The sequence below is a fragment of the Panthera tigris genome, chromosome F2 (genome assembly GCF_018350195.1).
Source record: "Panthera tigris isolate Pti1 chromosome F2, P.tigris_Pti1_mat1.1, whole genome shotgun sequence".
Lineage (NCBI taxonomy): Eukaryota > Metazoa > Chordata > Mammalia > Carnivora > Felidae > Panthera > Panthera tigris.
In genome coordinates, this window is record NC_056676.1 from 15,023,256 (window position 1) to 15,029,181 (window position 5,926).

The window sequence follows — 5,926 nt, forward strand, 5'->3', positions numbered from 1 at the left end:
CTCACCCACAAAGTACCGACCCTTGCAGGAGCCCAGGGACCCCACCTGAACCTGATAAGCGTGCAGGCCACCACTTCCAGGATGCCTACCTAAAGCCATCTGACAGACCTGCAGACCTGACTGCACAGGGAAGTCAACCTCCCCTTCTCACCACTGATACCCAACATAGACAGGACCTACCTGCATCCTTAGAGATTGGAACTCCTACATCTGTACACACTGTGCCCCTGGACCCTGGATCATGAGTGGCAGGATCAACACCACTGAGTCACCTACTGGAGCAGGGATGCTGCTGCCTTTGCCTGCCCTGAAACATCGGTGGGCACCCTTTATCCCAACCCACCCCAAGTCCTTGCCCAGGCCCCACGGAGCTCAAAGCAAGAAAGAGAAATGAGAGTCTCATATGAGTGGCTGCCCCAGGCAGAGGGCAACGGCAGTCATGGGAGAGGGGCAGGAAGAGGGCCCAGGGCCTGAGGAAGCAGAGGACAAGGAGTTGGGAGCTGGCCTGAGACCCCATCCTGAGGAGGAGCAGAGTATGTGAGCCAGGCTCTAAGTTCTGGCCATATGCTCCAATGTCCCATATCACTTCACTTACAAGCTGTAAATTTACAGATAAAATTCTCAAGAATTTCAAGACTGGAGAGCAAAGCATTAAACCCCAACAATGGGACCTTCCTGAATGTGTGTGACCACTCCCATGAAGATGGCCTCCAAAGGGAAACCTCCAAAGGGAAACAAAGCCAGGGGCTAAGTCTTTCAGCTCCTGACAGGACAGTGAGGGCTAGAGCACAAAGGTTTATTCTTGTGGGTGGCCCACATCACTACAACACATCCAACTGCACTATCTAATCTCCCTGCAGACTTAACATGTGCTGTGGTTTCTGTTTTCTATTGCAGATTAACTTGCTATAGTGCTATGAGGCAATGATTTATAAAAAAAAAAAAAAAAAAAAAAGGAAAAGAAGCTGGAAAGATAGCAAAGCGTTTGGTTCAGACACTTAAAAATAAAAATAAAAACTAATGAGGGGGCACCTGGGCAGCTCAGTTGGTTAAGTATCCAACTTCAGTTCAGGTCATGATATCATGGTTCATGAGTTCGAACCCCAGCTGGGGCTCTGGACTGACAGTGTGCATCCTGCTTGGGATTCTCTCTCTCCCTCTCTCTGACACTCCCCCCACTCCCCACTCATGTGTGCACATGGGCATTCTCTCTGTGTGTGTGTGTCAATATAAATAAATAAACTTAAAAAGAAAATAAATAAAAATAATGAAGGTAAGGAAAAAGGAGAACAAAGGCAATCTTCCCTGGGAAAGGTAATACTTATTTAAATCATGGTTTTCTGGCTTTGCAAAAGATGCCATATTATATCCATTTAACTGTCAAACTAGGTTATGTGATATGAACGAAGCTACTTAAAAGATGGGAAATCTCTCAAATGAGAAGGCATCCTTAATATTTGTTAAGTGCAGTCTGTATGCTAGGAACTTGAAAAACATTATATTTAGTTTACACTCAACACAATATTTAAAACAGACATTATCTTCATTTGTCAGTTAAAGATATGGAATTCAACAGTTACTCTAGGTCAATTATTATTCTGGTCAAGAACAAGTAACTAGTAAGTAGAATGGCAGGAGAGGAGACAGGACAAAAAAAAATTCATTTTGTACTTAGATTTTCCTCAATAAGCACGTAAGTTGCTAGTCCAAAAAAATGTAAAGAAAATTTAGAATGAATACTAATCATCTATTTGTACTGGGCAAGTTACATTTATGAAGACACAAAGCAGGTAATGCACAAATTCATTAGACCACTCTTATATTACTCATCATTCTTTTTTTCCTCACAAATCACTAAAGAGAATGTTATGGAAAGAAAGTAAATCTCTTTTAGATCAATATATTGTACCTTATATAGTCATATATGCATAATATAAACACATTGCCCATAGCAGGAAGTAAGGGTAGAGCTGGTCATTATACTTTTCTTTGCAAATGTATTCCACACATATATTTTACCAAACATTCTAAATAGCTCATAATCGAGAATTCTGAAAGTGCTTTAATTTATAATTTTCCTATATTTGTACGTTCGCCAGGGAATTTGTCCCATTTTTAAATATTTAATTAGCACTCCTTGACTCCTGGCTTTTTCTACCTAAATTTATTTAAAGATCTTTAGAATCTGTGTGTGTGTAATACAGGAATATTACATTAATAATTCTAGTCAAATTGAGAATGTTTTAATTCTTTTTTTTTTTCAAGAAATGGTCCATTTTCAAAAACTGTTCCTCAGTTACAGTTCTGAAGAGATGACATATTGGGTCAATTACAGCAAAATTTATTAAAGATATATAAGTATATATATCAAGCATATAATATTTTAGCTGAAATCGCAAGTCATATAACTCTATTGAAGAGATTTTTATTAATTTGAAAATATTTAAAAATCTATAGTTTGCCTAAAATTCCAAATGGAATATTTTGAAGAAGAATGTATTTTTACAAATAAAATCTCAGTATATTTTCAAAAACTCTGAAAAAAATTTGTCTTGAAAAGATGTTAAGGCTTCTGGGGCAAATGGTCAAAACATTACCTTATGTAAGACATATTAATCACAGGGGAGCCTGGGTGGCTCAGCTGGTTAAGCATCCAAGAGACTCTTGGTTTCAGCCCAGGTCATGATCTCATGGTTTGTGGGTTTGAGCCCTGCATCAGGATCTGTGTTGACAGCACGGAGCCTGCTGGGGATTCTCTCTTTCCCTCTCTCTCTACCCTTCTCCCGCTCACTCTCTCTTTCTCTGTCTCTCTCAAAATAAATAAATAAGCTTAAAAAAAAACTTAAGATATAACCCTAAAAAATCCTAATTCTAAAATGACAAGTCAAATCTCTATTATGCACTGATTGCCAAATTTGAGTTAATAGATCTCTATTATCAATACTAGGAAATTCAACCCTCTTCATTTTAGTGAGAAAAAGCAAATCATCATCGATATGTTAGTATCTATCTATATCATCCTTAATTAACTAAATCTGAGGGGTGTTTGCCACCATTGTTACCTTTTTGCTAGAATAATCCAAGGTATGGTGCTATCTGGTTTCAATATCAATTCTGAAAGCACTAATTTGATTCATTTCTGAGACATAATAATAAAAAAGACATATAAGAAATTGGAGTTGTGTTCGTGTAACAGCTCTTAATTACAGCCCCTGTAATTTGATATCTAAGTAATATTGAATGATAGTTCTAAACCAACTATCTGTTGTCTTTTACTCAAAGCATATCATCAGGGTTCCTGAATAAATAGCTATGATAGAAAGGGAATCCCTGTGGCAGAAATTAAGAAATAAAGTACAGGAAGGATTAACCTCCAGCCTCCCGTGCTTTTATCTCTAGCATGCCTCAAAACCAAAGAGAGAATGCCTAACCATTAAAAAAGATTAAAGGTGTTAATTAGACTAAGAGATAGAAACCTATCACCCTTATGTCAGGCAGACCAGACTAAATCTTCTAATGGATTAAAACACTCATACACCCACACACACACACACACACACACACACGCACAGGTTTGTTTTTTTTTTGTCTTTACTGAAATTCTGCTGCTGATGGTCTGATATACATTTGTGAATAATTTTTGTCGAAGGTGATTAAAAATTGTGGACAATATTTTTATAGAAAAAAGTCATTTCCATTATTCTAATCAAAATTCTTCGTAACATTCAATAGTGAAATTTAACTATATGAGGCTGAGAAGAGTAAGCAAACTTCATAACAATGAAATTCAGAATTGCCAGTTCTCACATTTCCTTCACTTGAGCCCATTATGAAGTTAGTATCAGATTATGTAGAGATTCTTTTATTTTTCTTTCAGGAGAAACACAGAATATGTTAGTCACATATATAACTTATGTGACATCAAGATGGATTTGAAGTCTTTTTTTAATGTTTATTTATTTATTTTGAGAGAGAGAGAGCAGGGGAGGGGCAGAGAGAGAGAGGAAGAGAGAGTTCCCAGCAGGCTCTGTGCTGTCAGTATAGACCCCAACACAGGGCTCAAAGTCACAAACCTCAGATCGTGATCTGAGCCAAAATCAAGAGTCAGATGCTTAACTGTTAACTGACTGAGCAACCCAGGCATCCTGGATTTGAAGTCTTTTAGTGCTAGTTGTCAGAAGAAGATAAAATTATTGTCCAAGATAATAATTACTTTTAAGTAAGTTATTTTGTCTTTTTATGTTTTACCATTTTAAAATTTATACATTTCCATTGTTAAAATATAAGGGAAAACCTCTATTTCACGCAGCATAAAATATGCCTATAACATTAATTTACTTACACACATATATACATGCATACATATGTATGCATATACATAAATGTGTATATGTCTGTATGCATGTGAATATATGTATATACAACCCACATGTATATGTCTATGTGTATGTGTGTTTGTCTACACACATACATAAATATACACACATGTATTTTAGTTTCTATAGCAGAAGATGAAATATTCTCTATTTTCTCTCTCTCAAATGTTAAATATTTTCACTTCACTCTACTTTAAAGGTAATGTGAAAGATAATGAGGCTAGAAATCAAAATAAGTTATATGAACGCACAACATTTTTTAGACAATTATTTAAAAAGTCATTGAAAGCATTACTTTAAAAGAACTCTTTGAGCACATCGTAAGGGCCAATAAAACCCAAAACAACAATTGTTGGTAAAGATACTATCTTTACATAAAATGAGCTCCACTGGCTCATCCCGGAGATGGTCTCCAATCCACCAATCCCCCAAAATCAGAGGGACTTCAGCTTTATTTTCAGCAGAGTGTGGACAGTGCAGTGACAATGCTGCCTAAACTGGCCACAGGTCTGGATGGCAATGTGTGATTCACAGGTGTCTCAGATTTTGAGTAGGCATCGGAGTGCAGGACCTTTGACTTGCTAGGCATATCTATACCACGGCTAGCTTGTTGATCCCCGGACTTCTGAGGCTGTGAGTGCAGTTTGGAAAGTGCGTTACAACCAGCTGGTAGAGAAGATCTTCACCTGCAAGTACGTCAGCGACACCAACCTCCTAACAGAAAGCCTGATTGCAGAGAGTTCCTGGAGACCGCTGAGACACAGCGAGGACTTACAATAGTCTCTGTGAGCTAATGGCAGCTGCCCAGGAAAGTGAACTTAGTGTCTTTTTCTAAACTTTGACTAAACATGAAAGTCGCTTGTACCGAATGGTCACCGACCAGGACTTTGCATAGGAGGAGCAAGTAGTGTGGGAAAGTTGCACAATGTGGATGGTGACAGCTGCTTTTGTGACTCTGACTTGAACTTAAGTCATTCCCTGAGCAAGTTGGACGGAAGCAAAAAGTGGGAGCAGCCACCTGGCTTGTTGGGCCTTAGCGACTTGGAGCTGGCCCAGCAACTTCAGCAAGAGGAGTATATACAGCAACAAGCAATCCAGCCTGTGCCAATGTGAGCCCCGTCACTGCAGGAGAGAGGAGCCCCATCTGTACGCACAGCTGGGGAGAGTTGGCAGCAGCTGAAGCAAGAGGCAGACCATGTCCTCCTGTGCGCCTGCCCAGTGTGAAGCTGCCCTGCTCCTTCGTTCAGAGGCTATGGCTATTTTGCTTGCTCCCCCAGCTCAACCCGTGAGATATGCAAGGTAACTTATTTATGAACTGTTGGGAATCAGTGCATGCAGCAAATACCAAAGTCAGACTCAGTGACACTGAATGCTTATTACATCGAGGTTTGAGTTACCTCATTCAGTCCCCGCAATATCCCAAGGCAAGAACTACCATTCCTATCATTGTTTTATAGATGAGGATACTGAGGCACAGAGGAAAGCAGCAGTTCACTCAAGATTGCCCAGCTAGTCAATACTAGAACAGAAATTCTCCCAAGCTTGTCTGA

At 39.0% G+C, this 5,926-nt stretch overlaps 1 pseudogene; it reads left to right on the plus strand.

Annotated features, from left to right (window-relative positions):
* The first annotated feature begins 439 nt into the window (after nucleotides 1-439).
* On the plus strand, nucleotides 440-5,600 carry LOC102970613 (annotated as a pseudogene).
* Nucleotides 5,601-5,926: the final 326 nt, after the last annotated feature.